Below are 19,520 nucleotides of genomic sequence, written 5' to 3'. Positions count from 1 at the left end.
TGTGGAACACAATAGCGGTGGAGCGCCAGCTGCGCGGCCGCGGGCATTGTCCGGCCGGCAGCAGGTTGGATGGACATCGGCCCAGCGCGCGACAAAAGCCGGCGCCGACGGCCGCGCCAATATCCAGTTAAAGTTACATCAGATAAAACGGGTCATATTTTCTCTTTAAGAGATATTTCCTTTCAGAGCGCCCGCGCGCTATAAATAAGACAGCTCGAATTAAGGATTAACACGCCGGGCTGTGGGCTTCCGCAGCAGCGTCTAAGTCGCCCACGCTCTTTAACAAGTGCGGCCTTCGCCTCGGTAAGCCCTCTTTCCGGCTGCCCCGTCCCGAAAGGCACCTGGCCTAATGCTATCGATCACAATGGGCCGCGCAGTATCGGCCGCCTTCATCGGAGACATAACAAGAAACATGGACGCCATCCCCCTTGCAGCAGGTTATATATGGGTGTCTGTACGGGGATCTCCCCTCGTCCCACCACCCGGCCGTAAATCTTTTTTTAAAAGACACGTATAAAAATCGTTATGGGAATCCCTCCCGCGCGTAGCTCACTATATATCTTTCATTGGGCCGCGCGCGGAGACGCATTTTTGAAAGGAACGGTAACCTTCGAGGGAACTCGGAGGGAAAGATTTAGCTCCTAAGGAGGACTTCCCTTTTTTTTTTATCCTCGTCTTCGTCTTTACTCTCCTCCCGACTGCTCTGCCGGTCGCCCGCCTCAAGATGTCACTGTTGAAGTCGGGTGAGAATCGGAGACGTGATGTGTGCGTGGGAGGAGCCACCCTCCTCGAGAAACCGATCGCGTAGCCCCGGCCCTTAACTCGATCCTGTCAGCGATGAAAGCGAGACGCCGCTTCCAAACATTCTTCGGTTTTTCTCGACAGTAGGGGGACCGAGGCGCGGGGAACGAGCCATTGTAGGGACGCTGCCACTGTGTGACGGGCATAAAAGAGCGCGCCTTCAAACTCACCAGACGTGTCGAGACGCGCATCCACTCCAAAGCTGAGCAACCGCCACGCCAGCTGACACTTCTCTTTCCGAAGTCCTACGTCCCGCCAGGGCACAGACCTGAAATGTGGAGTTACGAACGTTGATAGGTGTGAGTGGCAGGTCGCTTCTATCGGCGTTTATTGCTCACGAACCGTGATACATACGAGAGATGAAAAATTTCATAAAAATATCGCCTCAGAATACATTTGGAGAAAATGTCTCTTATTGACCATCCATCCAGCAACTTACATCTCGTTCATATCTCGTTTAGAGGCCTCGTTAAGTTGTCCATCCAGGATAATGCACATTCGCTTGAACACTTCCGTCACCAGAAGATACACCTGAATACTGTCCATCATGTACAGCATGCATCTACCAGTTGGACTTAGAGCATTTCTAACTCCTTAACTCAAATTGTTAGAAAATTGATTAAACTGATTTATATAGTGTTGGTTTAATAATGTCACTACTGTACATTAAAATTGCTACACGAAGAAGATGACGTGCTACAAACGGGAAATTTAACCGACAGGAAGAAGATACTGTGATATGCAAATGATTAGCTTTTCGGAGCATTCACACAAGGTTGGCGCCGGTGGCGACACCTACAACGTGCTGATATGAGGAAAGTTTCCAACCGATTTCTCATACACAAACAGCAGTTGACCGGCGTTGCCTGCTGAAACGTTGTTGTGATGCCTCGTGTAAGGAGGAGAAATGCGTACCATCACATTTCCGACTTTGATAAAGGTCGGATTGTAGCCTATCGCAATTGCGGTTTATCGTATCGCGACATTGCTGCTCGCGTTGGTCGAGATCCAATGACTGTTAGCAGAATATGGAATCGATGGGTTCAGGAGGGTAATACGGATCGCCGTGCTGAATCCCAACGGCCTCGTATCACTAGCAGTCGAGATGACAGCCATCTTATCCGCATGGCTGTAACAGATCGTGCAGCCACGTCTCGATCCCTGAGTCAAGAGATGAGGACGTTTGCAAGACAACAACCATCTGCACAAACAGTTCGACGACATTTGCAGCAGCATGGACAGTCAGCTCGAAGACCATGGCAGCGATTACCCTTGACGCTGCATCACAGACAGAAGCGCCTGCGATGGTGTACTCAACGACGAACCTGGGTGCACGAATGGCAAAACGTCATTTTTTCGGATGAACAAGGGTTCTGTTTGGAGCATCACGATGGTTGCATCCGTGTTTGGCGACATCGCGGTGAACGCACATTGGAAGCGTGTATTCGTCATCGCCATACTGGCGTATCAACCGGCGTGATGGTATGGGGTGCCATTGGTTACAAGTCTCGGTCACCTCTTATCGCATTGACGGCACTTTGAACAGCGGACGTTACAATTCAGATGTGTTACGACCCGTGGCTCTACCCTTCATTCGATTCCGCGAAACCCTACATTTCAGCAGGATAATGCACGGCCGCATGTTGGAGGTCCTGTACGGGCCTTTGTGGATACAGAAAATGTTCGATTGCTGCCCTGGCCAGCACATTCTCCAGATCTCTCGCCAATTGAAAACGTCTGGTCAATGGTGGACGAGCAACTGGCTCGTCACAATACGCCAGTCACTACTCTTGATGAACTGTGGTATCGTGTTGAAGCTGCATGGGCAGCTTTACCTGTACGCGCCATCCAAGCTCTGTTTGACTCAATGCCCAGGCGTATCAAGGCCGTTATTACTGCCAGAGGTGGTTGTTCTGGGTACTGATTTCTCAGTTAGAAACTTGATTACAGAATTCTGTTTCTCACGCACCAACATAGCTATGTTACACATCGTCATGTTAGACTCAACAGTTCGGATACTTCTAGAGGCAAAATGTTGCAACTTGCGCCAGCGAAGTGGGAAAGTCGATAGAGTAATTTGCATGACAAGTAGTACCTCAACTGACATTGAGAAGAGAAAAAAATTTTTGAAAACATTACTTTCCAGCACATCAGGAAGTAAGAAGGAAGAACGTGTTCGCCCACGAAAGCTTATAGTAAGCATAATATGTGATATGTATTCTGAAACCTCTGGTAGAAAGCTCTTAAAATTGTTGGGCATACTGACAACAGTGCCATACCATTCGACAGCCTTACTTGACACTCCCTGCAGGGGTGCTGGAAGTTGTGGAATAAACAGAATCCCTTAAGAAGCGCTCATGAATTTTGCAATTGTCAGATCGCCAGTATATTGACTATCTGAGGGCGCGTATTCAGATATTGTCAATACTAAAAATATTATCAAGCAGTATTCTTGGCCCCAAAATATTCTCGGAGTTGTCAATAAACATTCAGCCTATGAGGACAAGTATTGACGGTTCCACATTATTCGTCATTCAGATGTTGACGGAGTTTCATGAACTAACCACATGGCATTAGTCTGCACTGTTTATGTTTCAGTTTGTCTTTATGCATTGAGACTCAGTTTCAGTTTTTCAATTTTCTTTTTTATATAAAACACTTTTAACAGGGATATGCAGGGGTAATTATTGTATCAGCCGTTTTAGGTTAACCAGCGGAGGATTCACTGTGACATTATTTTGTTTATGAAGTTGATAACATAGTGTTCAATTACAGATCTGTGTGGAAAAACGCGAAACGTGCGTCGTTCTCACCAAATTATCGTAAGAGATAAAAAACGATTTGCGTGAATTACCTGAACATATCTTTGCATGTCAGATGTAATTGCTTCACAGGTTTCCATAACAATTTTGCTAATTGTGTTTGCTGATATTACAGCACCAAACTTCAGCCATTTGAATAACCTGCCTGTCATCAGAAATGTCAAAGTTACTCCTGACCTCTCGTCGACTCTTTTTGACTCTCTCATTAATGTATTTCGTTTCTCTATTTCATCATAATTTATTCTTCAGTGCAGGACTCATACGAAAAGAGTTTATGAGATCTTTCGGGTTCGTGGTTATGCTTTCCGTCAGTCAATTAACATGTATTCACTCCTTTTTTTCAACCATTGAGCGATCCATTTCCTCTTTTTTGTAGTTTTCTGTTGCTTCTTCGTCAGCTATATTGACTGTAATAAGGCGCACACGCTTTCTTTTGGGTGTCTGATATCTTAACCTTCTATAATCGCGTTGCCATTTGATAATGTTCACAGTGTTACTGATGGTAGGGGGGGTCGCTTCAGTATATTGATTTGGAAAACTAGTAAACTTTGGACGTGTGAAGGACCCTGTAGGGATGCTCCCCGTCTATCCCACATGGAGAGTCGATTTAGACTGTGGGAATAGTTCATTTGCTCCCTTATGAAGCTTTTATTTAACGATCAAACGCAATTCGAAAACAAGAGTAACATTCATAAATGTTGTATCAGAACAAGAAATTACTCATCGTCAGAAAACGTAGTAAGTTCTGCCGTTTTCAGCTACAAAAATAATGTAAAGTTTTTTAATTTAAAATGAAATTATCTTCAAAAACAAAATGAAATCATATCTACTTGACTACTTCTTCTGCTTCATACAAGAATTCCTTAATGTGTACAACATTTTAGTGAAATAATTAAATTCTACGATACAGCACTCCTAGATACTTTTGACCATAAGTTTCTACTAAATAAGCTAGAAGTATCAGAAATAAGAGGTATGGCTACAATTATATTAATGTTCCTCTGGGCAGCACTTTAGTACCAATACTATGCCTGATATATATCACTGACTTTCCAAATAGCTTTAGTCAAGGGGAAAAAATTATCTTTGCTGATGATAGCAATATTATAATCAATAAAAAAACCAAGGGAACTCCTTACAGAGACAGCAAATAAAATCCTCTAGGGAGTTCATAATTAGTTAATATGCAACAGAGAAACATTCAACATAACGAAAGCAAGTGACTACTCTAAATTAAATGTAGGTGACGCAGCTATAGACTGCATAACAAATACAAAATTTCTCGGTCACCGTGTTATATCCTTAGAGTCACGTCATGAGAGCATGACAGCCAGTTACTACTCATGTGTACACTCCAGTCTTAAAGAAGGAATTCTTTTCTGTGGAACAGAACCAAAAACAGTAGTCGATCAAAATGGAAAGATCAGAATACAACGCACTTTTAATCAGCACACACTCCGCTGCAGAGCGAAAATTTCATTCTGGAATGGATTTTTAACTACATCTGTACAATTAATTATCTATAAAGATTAAAGACATAATTAACTCAAAGTCATTTAAAAAGCCAGTTAAAAAGTACCTGTTACCCATACATTCATGGCGAAGGATTACTTAGATAACACAGAGTATGAGTTCGGTAAAAATTGTAATACAAATGTATAAAAATAATGGTAATCAAAGAACGATCATTTCACATAACGCCTTCACACTAAGTTTTTTCCTTTCATTGTATAGTACTAACACGTCATTCTCTTTCAGAGCTCGACATCTCTCAGTTTACAGACATGCTGACTCATTTACCCAGGCTAGCAAATAGTAAGCTGAGATACTCAAAATGGAACCAAACATTACCAGTGTCCTCCTGACATCGACTGATGTGCGTAGTGTTATACTATGAAACAATGTGTGTATAGTGTGAGTAGCGTGTTCGATAACTGGAGGTTAGAAATGAGAGAACAGTGTAGTACAAACCTTTCAAGTTATTATATAAATTTTTTGTATAACTAGGCTAAACTGAATGAGGTAGCAATGTCTTAAACAGAGTGTCCTTGTATTTGGGCTGTTGAAGGCTGCAGCTTACATCTGGCCACCCTGATTTAGGTTCCCTGTGGTTTTCCTAAATTACTTCAGGTAAATGCCGATTTGGTTGCTACAACAAGCTTGTGGCCGACTTCTTGTCCTATCCTTTTCAAACTACACCTCTAGGTATGTAAATGTGTGTGCATATGAATTACTCAATTTTTGTTGGTTTTAAACCGTAACACCAAAATATGTCCAATATCATTGTAAATGAGATTTACAGATGAATAAAACCACAACCTCTACTACCACTACTACTACTATTACTATGAAGATCTCAAATATGTTAGTTGATTATGTTCGTTGTCTCCACCGGACATTCGTAGCTCTTAGTATTGTGAGCGTTTTTGCATCCATGCGCCACACATTGTGGGGAATTTTGGACTATCAGCAGAATAGAATAATTACATTTTCTTATGCGCAACTAAATATAGCTTTTAAGAATATCTTGAAACGCGAGAATGTGTGAAATTTGTATATTTATTTTAATTTTAACACAATACTATGTATAATAACGCTAGTGACGACTTTTGTTCCGCCTGCCTGTGATCATATTGATTTATCACTTGATAGTCTGATAAAAGATTTGGTGAGGTAATAGAAGGAGACGCAGTGTTTGTAGTTGTGCTGAATATACCAACTGTTTAGCTTCGATCAGCATTTGTATTCAAAAGAGAGCGAGTGAACACATGGGAAAGTTTGTTTTAAATCTTTATGGTTGCCCTAGCTTGATATTTTTAGACTTAAGGAGAAAAATCTTAACCGACTATTACGTGCTAGGTCAGTTGTTTATTCATTGGAATTCCAACGAGTAATTTGTTCGTTTTTTGGAAGACACTTGAACAGGTGGAATACTAACATTACACAGTCACATGCTTATTTTTGGTCCTCGTAATGTGGAGATTTTTAGGCAAGTCCCTTAAAAGTATTGGTTTACCTAAGCAGAATTATACCGACAGACTTACACAATCAGAAAACGATCGCAACACCAAAATATTAATTAATGTAGGCTAATGAAATTTCGGGAATACGTCTGTCGAGGTAACATATTTAAGTCATTAACATTGCAAGATAACAGCATTGCAAATGCGAAATGATGGTACATTAATAACCGTTGTAGCCGCCAGAATGCTGAATGCAAACGTGCGTGCATTGTGTTGCACAGGTGCCGGTTGTCAATTTGTGGGATGGAGTCTTATGCCTGCTGCACTTGTTCAGTCATTACAAGGAGGGATACTGGTGTTTCTGGATGACTCTGGAATTGTTTCCTGATGATGTCCCATACGTATTCTACTGGAGAGAGATCTTGTAGTGGCGTGGCAAGACAGCCAAGCCACTCGGAGGTAGCCGAAAGGCACGCGTTAAGCTCACGCAGATTGGCGTGAGGTCTGGAACAAGGTAAAGTAATTATCCTATAAAGAAAAGAATGTAGTTCTTGGAATACTTAACTTTAATCCACAATTGGAGAACATCGCTCTTATTAGACATTATTACACTGAATATAAACTGGTAATGGCGCCTTGCTAGGTCGTAGCAAATGACGTAGCTGAATGCTAAGCTAACTATCGTCTCGGAAAATGAGAGCGTATTGGTCAGTGTAGCTTCGCTAGTAAAGTCGGCTGTACAACTGGGCGAGTGCTAGTACGTCTCTCTAGACCTGCCGTGTGGTGGCGCTCGGTCTGCAATCAGTGACAGTGGCGACACACGGGTCCGACGTATACTACCGGACCGCGGCCGATTTAAAGGCTACCACCTAGCAAGTGTGGTGTCTGGCGGTGACACCACAGATCTAGTGACCGAGCAGGCGAAGGCAACATGGCGACACCCTGTAGAGCGCGTTGCATTACTATAGCGGTATGTGGGCAAGCGTTTTGCTGTTGGAAAATACCTTCTGGAATGCTGTTCGTGAATGGCTGCACAACAGGTCGAATCATCAGATGGACGTACAGATTTGGAGTCAGGGTGTGTGGGATAACCACAAGAATGTTCCTAATGTCACGAAATCACACCCCAGACCAAAGTTCCAGGTGTCCAATCAACACACGGCCATCACTGGCTCCGAGGCATAACAGACCTCCACTCTTCCCTATAATCAGTTCTCGCTTTACACACTGAAGTATCCGTGGTCTAGCGTCAGTGGAATGCGTGCCTCCATTGCTGAGTGGCTGCCGACACGGTCGCTCAGCGTGTTCGGTTAGAGGGTTAGCTGCCCTTTGTAATAAAAAACTGAGTTAATGGAGCCGGCCTTGTGGCCGAGCGGTTCTAGGCGCTTCAGTCCGGAACTACGCTGCTGCTACGGTCGCAGGTTCGAATCCTGCCTCGGGCATGGATGTGTGCGATGTCCTTAGGTTAGTTAGGTTTAAGTAGTTCTAAGTCTAGGGGACTGATGACCTCAGATGTCAAGTCCCATAGTGCTTAGAACCATTTGAACCATTTTGAGTGAATGGACCAAACATAAACTTGAAAAAGCGTCCGGCCCGAACAAACAGAACGAACAAAATGAGATATAAAAGTGGTCAGCGCGAGGGACTGTCATGTCAAGGGGCCCGGTTCGATTCCCGGCTGGGTCGGAGATTTTTTCCTCTCGGGACTGAGTGTTACGTTGTCTTCATCATCATCATGTCATTCCCATCGACGCCAACTCGCCGAAGTGGAGTCACCTAAAAAGACCTGCACCAGGCGACCGGTCTATCCGGCGAGAGGCCCTAGCCACACGACATTTCATATCAGTGGAAGGTATGCCCCTGAACGACTGGCTCGGTGCTGTCATTGAAGTAACCGATGTTTAACAGTTCGTTGTGTCACTGTGGTGCCAGCTGCCGGTCAAATTGCTGCTGCAGATGCAGCATGGCGCGCCATAGGCCTAAGCCGTACACAACGGTCTTCCCTCTCGGTAGTGAACTTGGCCGTCCGGAGCCCAGTCTTCCTGCTACCGTACTTTCTCGTGACCACCGATGCCGGCAATCATGTGCGATGGCTACATTCTTGAAATCTTTCTGAAATATCGCAGAAGGAATATCAGGCTTCCCGTAGAAGTATTACACGACATCGTTCACACTCAGTGAGGAGTTGGTAATGGCGACTTTGTTTCCACAACGAAATTTTGTCTCGAAACCTGGCAGAAAATCCAAAGAGGTTCTGGTCGAAAGTGAAGTATGCTAGCGGCAAGACACAATCAATGCCTTCTCTGGGCGACAGCAATGGAAATCCTAGTTACTAAACACAGCCTTCCGAAGTTTCTTTCCCAACGAATACGAAGTAAATATTCCAGAATTCGAATCAACAACAGCTGCCAACATGAGTAATGTAGAAGTAAATATCCTCGGAGTGGAAAAGCAACTTGAATCACTTAATAAAAGCAAATCTTCTGATCCAGACGGTATACCAAATAAGTTCCTATCAGAGATTTGGAGTCAGGGTTCTTGATACAATAGCTCCATACTTGACAGTCATGTAAAACCGTTCGCTCGACTGAAGATCCGTACCCAAATACTGGAAAGCTGCACTGGTCACACCAATATTCGAGAAAGGTAGTAGGAGTAATCCACTAAATTACAGGCCCATATCATTAAAAACGATATGCAAGAGGGTTTTGGAACATATATTGTGTTCGGAGATTATGAGTTACCCCGAAGAGAACGGTCTATTGACACCAGTCAACACGATTTAGAAACCGTCGTTCTTGTGTACACCACTAGCTCTTTACTCACGCTAAGTGCTGAGTGCTATTGACAAGTGATTTCAAACTGATTCCGTATTTCTGGATTTTTGGAAGGCTTTTGACACTGTACCACACAAGCGGCTTGTAGCGAAAATGCGTGCTTATGGGATGTCGTCTCAGTTATGTGACTGGATTTCTGATTTCCTGTCAGAGAGGTCACAGTTCGTAGTAATTGACGGAAAATCCTTGAGTAAAACAGAAGTGATTTCTGGCGTTCCAAAAGGTAGTTTTATAGGCCCTTTGCTGTTCCTTGTCTATATAAACGATTTGGGAGACAACCTGAGCAGCTGTCTAAGGTTGTCTGCAGATAACGCTGTCGTTTATCGACTAGTAAAGCTCTCAGACGATCAGAACAAATTGCTAAACGCTTTAGAAAAGATATCAGTAAGGTGCTAAAATTGCCAACTGACCATAAATAATAAAAAGTGCTCAAAGGAAGCCGTTAAACATCGGTTACACGATAAGTCAGTGAAATCTAAAGACCGTAAATTCAACTAAATACCTAGGAATTACAACTACGAACAACTTAAATTAGAAGGAACACACAGAAAACGTTGTGGGGAAGTCTAACCAGAGACTGCGTTTTCTTGGCAGGACATTTATGAAATGTAACAGATCTGCTAAAGAGACCGCCTAACTACGCTTGCCAGTTCTCCTTTAGAATTTTGCTGCACCATATGGGATCCATATCAGATAGAACTGACGGAGAATATCGAGAAAGCTCAAGGAAGGGCAGCACGTTAGCACGTTTTGTACTATCGCGAAATATGGGAGAGAGTGTCACTGAAAAGATAAAGGATTTGAGCTGGAAATCATTAAAAGAAAGGTGTTTTCGTTGCGACGGTATTATCTCACGAAATTCCAGAAACGATCACCACGATAAAATAAATTCAGAGCTCCTACGGAAAGATGTAGGTGTTCGCTATTTCGCGTGCTATACGATATTTGAATAACAGAGAATTGTGAAGGTGGTTCGATGAACCCTCTGCCAGATACTTAAAAGTGATGGTTGAAATGGCTCTAAGCACTTTGGGACTTAACACCTGAGGTCATCAGTCCCCTAGACTTAGAACTACTTAAACCTAACTAACCTAAGTACATTACACACACCCATGCCCGAGGCAGGATTCGAACCTACGACCGTAGCGATCGCGTGGTTCCAGACTGAAGCCCCTCGAACCGCTCGGCCACTCCGGCCGGCACTTAAATGTGATCTGCAGCGTATCCATGCAGCTGCAGATGTAGATGTGGAGGAACTTCAGCGCTTCGGCTGTAGACTTAGGGAGCCACCGCCGCAATGTTAAAAAAGAAGTAGATAACTAAGAGAATCCTGTAAATGCGCAGGTACGTTGCACATGTTTTTCCTGTGATGTGTTTGGGTCACTGCTGCACTTTCGTTGTGTGCATCTGCACTCCTGTGTACACACTTGGTGCCATGGATAAAAAATATATATATATATATATATATATATATATATATATATATATTATATCATGTGTCTGATAAACCAATGTCATGTCGTTTCCTATGAGTGGAAATCGTATTTATAGTGGGGGTGACATGTATACATGTTAATAAGAATTTTCCGAGTAAGATTCTGTCGAAACCGGTCATTGTGAAATAAAATAAAAATACCTCGCGATCTCGGCTGCAAAAAATTTTCCTAAATCCTTATGTAGAAAAGATGACACCATCAGCTTCATCTGTGGGCCTTATTTTATTTGCAATCGATTTCTGTGGTACACTGCATTATCTAAAGCCCCTTTATGATACAGGTGATCATATAGATACTGGATAATCGTCGTTATACGTCTTATAGAGGGTAAAAACAATCGATGATCTATGCGCTGAACCCTCTGAGATGCACAGCTTGTTGAAGGTGATCGCCACTGTCACCTTCATGAGCTTCATCTTATTTGCTGTGAATTCGCTGGTTTGTCCCATTGCCCAGCACGGCACGTCCAAACTTCTTACGTCGATCGCCCGCATCTCGTGGTCGTGCGTTAGCGTTCTCGCTTCCCACGCCCGGGTTCCCGGGTTCGATTCCCGGCGGGGTCAGGGATTTTCTCTGCCTCGTGATGGCTGGGTGTTGTGTGCTGTCCTTAGGTTAGTTAGGTTTAATTAGTTCTAAGTTCTAGGCGACTGATGACCTCAGCAGTTGAGTCGCATAGTGCTCAGAGCCATTTGAACCATCTTACGTCGATCATCCGATATATCATGGGGCAGTAGCCGTTTACAAATATTTCTGTAGTTGGGATATGACATACAGCTGTCCTCACAAGCGTTGCGCTTCTCATGGCAAAGCAAGCCAAACGTGGTGACCATCGTGGTTCCTGCACGGTCTCAAACGATTTGCCTATTTCTCGTGGAAAGTAGTCCTAAGAGTGATATGCGACTTCAGCGCTCTGCAAGGGCAGTCTGAGGCACCTAAAGCGAAAATCGCAAATTTTTTTACGGAAATGGACGCGGGTGAAATAACTGCGTTAACTCTGTTATCAAAACGTTCAAATGTGTGTGAATTCCTAAGAGACCGAACAGCTGAGGTCATCGGCCCCTAGACCTGCACACTACTTAAACCAACTTAAACTAATTTATGCTAAGAACAACACACACACCCATGCCCGAGGGAGACTCGAACCTCCGGCTGGAGGAGTCGCACAATCCGCGACATGGCACCTCAAACCGCGCGGCCACTCCGCTTAGCACCTCTGTAATCGATTATCGAGGAAATTGGAGTAAATCGCGAATAAGACCCTGAACTGGTCGATGGCTTTAACAGCGAATAATGTACAAATGATCGGGCACGCATACTAGTAGAAGTTATTCGTTAGGTCCGTTGATCCTTCATCCCATTTTCGATCTTAACTGAATGTAGTTGAAGTGTGTCCAGTGTCGGTTTATATATATATATATATATATATATATATATATATATATATATATATATATATATATATTACACGAAGTTTCAGAATAGAAAAAACTTCGAGTTTTTAACCTGTGTTTCCCTTCTGACAGAAACTGGCAGTTGGGGCACGTTAAGATTTCTCGCCACTGGGGAACATTCCAGTCATTGGCCTTTGGAACAATAATTGTAACAAATACATTATTTGTAATAAATAACATCCAGTAGTACAGGTAATAATTATATTAAATTAATAAGAAAGGCCCAGAATGTCTAGAAAACAAAAGGTGAAAAAAAATATTTGAAGGGAGTTGGACGGGAACATGCTACCTTTCACTTCATTTATCATGACGCTGTAAAATGAGCTACCGCTTCAACATAGTGACTTACTCTACGTACATGGTACACAATGTTTAAAGATTGTACTTACAACTATCATTATTTGATACTCAACGACAAATTGTATCGACCATTTGATAGATCATTTTGCCGTAGCTCTGGAACGCTGTACTTCCATTGCACACAAGCTATAATACTAAAAGTATCAAATACAGTAAGCCTTTATCTACCGATATGGAGTATTATGTCACTTTATTGCAACAAATCATACCTAAAATGACGCGTTTCCGAGAGATCCTCAATTTTCTTATGCTTTAAAACAGCATATAATCATATCACGCACTCTATAATAAAAAAGACTCAACAAATACTTAGTTTAATCCAATGCCATATGGCGGTTCTTCAGTCATGGCTGTGAGGTAAAAACGACGTCGCATCTCATTAGCCACGTTCCTCTACACGAATAAAAATCTGACGTATCAAATTATTCATTTCATGTTCCTCACTGTAGTGTAACGTGGAATTCCACGCTGTGACGTCACCAACGCCTCGTTCAAGTGCATTTTGACGTCCCGGGAGACGGCGGCTTAACAGCTGTCGTCCCAACATGCATCGGAAGATGGATGCACGGAGAATCATGTAAATGGTCAGCACATCGGCATATTTTTTGCTGAAACAGTATATTGCGTTGTTATGGTCTTCATTCCTAAGAGTGATTTGGCTCACCGATTTGATGCTTCTCTATCCTGTGCAAGCCTCGTCATCTCCAAACAACCTCTAAATTCATCTCTTAGCCTCCCTCTACGATTTTTGCCCTCCACATTGCCCTCCCTCAAGTACTAAGATGATGATCCATTTATGTCTCAGATTGTGCCTTATCAACCGATCCCTTATTCCAGTAAGACTGTGCCACTAATTCCATTTCTGCACATTCTCCTCATTAGTTACGTGATCTTCTCACCTGATCTTCAACGTTCTTCTGTATCACCACACTGGGAAAGCTTCTATTCTCTTCTTGTGCAAACTGTTCTTCATCCACGTTTCACTTCCACACATGGCTTTTACACTCCATACAAATACTTTCAGAAAAGACTTCCTAACACATACATCTATTACTCGATATTAACCAGTTTCTCTTCTTCAGAAACGCCTTTCTTGTTGTTGCCAGTCTACATTTTATATTTTCTCTGCTTCGACCTTCATCGGTTATTTTTATGTTTAAATAACAAAACTCATCTGCTGCTTTAAACATCTCGTTTCCTAATCTAATTCCGTCAGTCACACCTGATTTAATTCGACTACACTCCGTTATCCTCGTTTTTCTTGTGTTGACTCTCAACTTGTATCCTCCTTTCAATACACTGTCTGTTCCGTTCCACTACTCTTCCAAGTCCTTTGAGGTCTCCAATAGAATTACACTGTCACCGGCAAATCTCAAAGGTATTTTTTTTTCTTTTCGCTGAACTTTAATTCCTACTCCAAATTTCTTTGGTTCCTTTCACTGCTTGCTCCATGTACAGACTGAATAACATCGGCGGTAGGCTACAATCCTGTCTCACTCCCTTCTCAACCACTGCTTCCCTTTATGGCCCGACCGAGCGAGGTGGCGCAGTGGTTAGCACACTGGACTCGCATTCGGGAGGACGACGGTTCAATCCCGTCTCCGGCCATCCTGATTTAGGTTTTCCGTGATTTCCCTAAATAGCTTCAGGCAAATGCCGGGATGGTTCCTTTGAAAGGGCACGGCCGATTTCCTTCCCCATCCTTCCCTAACCCGAGCTTGCGCTCCGTCTCTAATGACCTCGTTGTCGACGGGACGTTAAACACTAATCTCCTCCTCCTCCTCCTCCTTTATGGCCCTCGACACTTGTAACTGCACCGCCGTATGGTTTGGTGTCTGGACAGTTGCCACACCAGACATTTGCCACGAAGGTAGATTGAAGTAACTGCCAACTATAATTGTATGAGTGGGGTACCTATTTGTGATGAGACTCAAGTTTTCTTCGAACTGTTCAGCAACTGTACTTCCTGGCAGATTAAAACTGTGTGCCCGACCGAGACTCGAACTCGGGACCTTTGCCTTTCGCGGGCAAGTGCTCTACCATCTGAGCTACCGAAGCACGACTCACGCCCGGTACTCACAGCTTTACTTCTGCTAGTATCTCGTCTCCTACCTTCCAAATTTTACAGAAGCTCTTCTGCGAATCTTGCAGAACTAGCACTCCTGAAAGAAAGGATATTACGGATACATGGCTTAGCCACAGCCTTGGGGACGTTTCCACAATGAGATTTTCACTCTGCAGCGGAGTGTGCGCTGATATGAATCTTCCTGGCAGATTAAAACTGTGTGCCCGACCGAGACTCGAACTCGGGACCTTTGCCTTTCGCGGGTAAGTGCTCTACCAAAACGTCTGGAAACGTCCCCAAGGCTGTGGCTAAGCCATGTCTCCGCAATATCCTTTCTTTCAGGAGTGCTAGTTCTGCAAGATTCGCAGAAGATCTTCTGTAAAATTTGGAAGGTAGGAGACGAGATACTGGCAGAAGTAAAGCTGTGAGTACCGGGCGGAGTCGTGCTTCGGTAGCTCAGATAAATGTTGAACAACTTAGTGTGGTGAGGAGCGCCGGGGGTGCAGATAGATGCTTAATAACACCGCCCTACAACTGATGAACACACGCCAGGCGTACCGCATTGCCACGATAAACATTACTGGCATTCGGACACCGCTTAAAATTCAAATGCTGAAAGATATGTTACGCGCTGCGGACGTGGATATTGTACTCCTACAAGAAGTGCGTTTCACATCGCCGCCAGAGTTCTACGGTTACGAGGCACATTATTCAGTGCACGATGAAAGTGGATGCGGTGTGGCGATTCTCACCAGGGAAGGAATAGGAGTGGAGGACGTCATGTCTCTCCCTTCGGCATGTGGCATAGCGATCACTGTCGACGGCGTTCGTTTCATCAATTTATACGCACCATCTGGCTCCACAAAACGAAGAGAAAGGGCGACCTTTTACACCGAAGAGATAGCACCGTTGTTCGCTGGACGCTATGGTAAATATATAGTGGGCGGCGACTTTAATTGTGTCGTCGACAAAAAGGACCAAGTACCTCATTATGTGCCATGCATGGAACTGCGTGCGTTGATTACCGAAATGGCGCTTCTGGATACCTGGGAACTGCAGCATGGCGACAGACCGGGTTATACGTTTCTAACGGGACATTCGGCGAGTAGACTTGACAGAATTTATGTGACATGAGCTCTACGGACGGCGATACTGGATGCCGAAATCTGGCCAGCGGCGTTTACGGATCATATGGCGTACGTCTGTACGATTTCACTAACGCGTCAGAAGATATGGCGGAGTAAGGGTCACTGAAAAATGAATTGTGCACTTTTACGTGACACTGAATGTCGTGGACGATAGAGGCGGCCTGGGAGACCTGCGTTCGCCGCCAACGGGCATACACCTCGGTTCTCCAGTGGTGGATTAAATGCGCAAAACCAACGTTACGGAGAACGTTGATACGATACGGGCAGGACAAATCGCAGTGGAACCACACGACGGCTGATTTTTATTTTACAGCCCTGAGGGAGCTGATGACCCAACAACCATCGCCGGAAAGGCACACGGCCATCCGCAGGATAAAAGCCAAGTTATTACAGCTGACGAGACTAAGAATGGAAGGTATAATGGTCCGGGCGAGATTGGCGGACACAGTTGCTGCTGAAACCCCCTCCATGCACCACGTAGTGCGTGAACGCCAACGACGACGAAGGACATCAATCAGGGAACTAATCTCTGAAACTGGCCAGCAAGTTGTTCACCAGCGTGACATTGCGCATGTGTTTACTGACTATTTCCACCAGTTATATGGACCTGTACAAGTGAACCACGAGACACTACACGATGTCATCTCGGAAATGCCTGATAGAGGACCACCACTGGATGCAGAGACTTTTATCACAGCGATAACAGAGGACGAGCTGACGGATGCAATTGCCAGGGGGGCTTCGAACAAGTCCCCAGGACAGGACGGCTTCCCAATTGAATTTTACCGCGCCTTTGCATAACTCATGGGACGGACCTGGATTCAGATGTACAACGAACTCCTGTTACCGCAGACTGAGATACCTGCCGAATTCACGGAGGGTATCATCATCCCAATACCCAAACCACGCGGTGGCAGAAATCCAGGAGATTATAGACCACTCACTCTCTTGAACTGCGACTATAAGATTTTCGCGCGCATCCTTGGGGCTCGCCTGCGGTCTTCACTTTCTGATAGACTCCTCATAGATCAAACTTGCCTCGGCGGTAAGAGTAACGTACATACGGCGCTAGGTGACTACCGAGATATCATCGCATTAGCAGCGGCATGCCGAGTGCGTGGGGCACTCGTCGCTATTGACTTCGATCATGCGTTTGACAAAGTGGATCATACCTTTTTGCATGCGGTGATGGGCAGATTGGGAATCCCACAGGCCTTCATTCTAGTGATCATGCGACTGTTACACGGCGTGCGATCAAAGGTCTCGGTGAATGGACGGGGCACTGGCTACATTGTTATTTCAAGGTCAGTTCGTCAAGGTTGCCCCTTTTCGATATTTTTGTATGCAATGGCTTTGGAACCCTGTCTATATGGTCTCCGAAGACGGTTGGAGGGAGTGCCGTTGCCACAACTGACCTTTCATTGCCGCGCCTATGCTGACGATGTGATGCTGGTGGCACGGACAGGCGAAGAAGTACGTACGGCGTTGGCATGGATACAGCCATACGGGATGGCGCCAGGAACCGTGCTTAATCTACAAAAATCACGCTGCATGAATGTCGGTCGAGGATTACAACCGGGGGAGGAAGGTCCGCTCATGTTAGTTAAGACCATAAAATGCCTAGGTTTTACGTTCCACACGGATGTGCAGCGGACAGCAGCGAATAACTACCGACGCATATTGAAGCTGATGCGGACAATGGTGCTGTTACAGAAATTAAGAGCGTTGGATATGATTCAGAGGGTGACCTATGTTAACGTATACCTAGCACCGAGACTCACTCACGTAGCGCATGTCCTGCCTTTACCGCGCACAATGGCATCACGGGTACAAGCAACTTTCGGAACCTACGTGAGTGTGGGACACCTGTTTAAGCTCCAATACACGACGCTTACGCTACCACCTGGAGAGGGTGGACTTGGTCTAGTGAACGTATATGAAAAGGCACGGGCGTTATTCGTCAGTACGATTTTCCGACAGTGGCGCGGTCAATTTCGCAATATCTCGGGTGCGTTGGCCGATGTACTAGCGCCCACTTCAATGCTGCCCCCAGTCAATGTGCACCATATTTCACCGAAGCTGTCACATTTCACGTCTTTTTTTTTTTTTTTTTTTTGGAGCTTAGCTATGTCAGAGATTCCTTCCCAACAACACGACTACCGACGACGCGAGATGTATACCAACTCTTACTGCGCCGGTGTCCCAGGAATACCCTCGAAAAGAAGTACCCAGACAAGAACTGGCGACAGATATGGCGCGTTATACGGAACGTTTACATCCCAACGTCGGTACGCTCAACATGGTATGTGGTGGTAAATAGGAAGTTCTCAACGAATCAACGGCGGCACGCGATTCATTTGGCAGATACTCCACTATGTTTAGGCTGCGCAACAGTGGACACTGATGGACATCGTTTAGCATGTAGTGGGACGGCTCCAGTGTGGCACTTGGCACAACAGATATTGGCGTCCCTGTTACGCTCCGCCCCTCACACAATTTCATCAGACGCACTTTTGTTCCCCCAAGAATCGTATTTTCCGGCCCAAAAAAGCATTGCAGTGACATGGGTACGGGGATTGGTGGTGGGGCTACGTGTATAACGAATCGGAAAAGGACAAAACTGATTTTTGGCATTTTCTCCTGGATGGACACACGAAGCTGCAACAGCATAAGAAATATGGGCAAGATTTCGCTAATTACTTGCGACTTACATTTACCGACCCGCCGGCCAGATGGGGTGTGAGGGTGAGAGATGAGATAGACGAAGAAGCCGAGATAGACATCGATCACACTTACGGACCCTTAGTTAATTTCGAGAAGACGACCCAGTCTTACATCAACGTCTGGAGAACGAGTCGATAGAGGGCTCTCTTGCTCTATCGAACGTCGGGTCGTGAGCAGGTGTCGCCCCCGACACGAATTTCATTTCATTGCTACAGGAGCATGTTTCTTTTGCATTTTTGCTATCCAAAATGTTTTCATGTCTTTCATTTCGGCATTTTCAGTTTTATTGATTTCCTTAATTACTTAATTTTCTAATTAGGCACTATTGTCAACATATGGACATTGTAGACACTATTTATGCGGTAATACAACAAAATGTATGTCGGCAAAGGTGGTAAGCCTAACATTGGGGAAAAAAAAGATGGATAGAGCGTCTGCCATGCAAGCAGGAGATCCCGGGTTCGAGTCCCGGTCGGGGCACACATTTTCAACATGTCCCCAATGAAGTACATAAAAGCCTGTTTGCAGCTAGGGTGTCCATTTAATTATCATTTCACTTGTTTATAGTGTAATACCCTAAGACTGACGCCTTTCGGAAGTCAAGCTTCCATCATCAGAGTAATAAAAAGTAAAAGAACCTGTTAAAACTCGCTAACATGGAACATGCACCAGGCACAATAAAACTGATAATAAAATTAAAACACCGTGGCTACTTCCCTTATTGCAGCCGTGTCTTCCAAAGTGCATCTCCACATAGTCGTCAAAATATAAAAAACTCTAAAATGGTGTCACCTATGGTGTTCAACATCTAACCACATGGCTCTCTCCTCTATCGTCGTAAACCGCCCGTGCG

The sequence above is a fragment of the Schistocerca americana genome, chromosome 8 (assembly GCF_021461395.2).
Source record: "Schistocerca americana isolate TAMUIC-IGC-003095 chromosome 8, iqSchAmer2.1, whole genome shotgun sequence".
Classification (NCBI taxonomy): Eukaryota; Metazoa; Arthropoda; class Insecta; order Orthoptera; family Acrididae; genus Schistocerca; species Schistocerca americana.
This window is presented reverse-complemented; position numbering follows the sequence as displayed.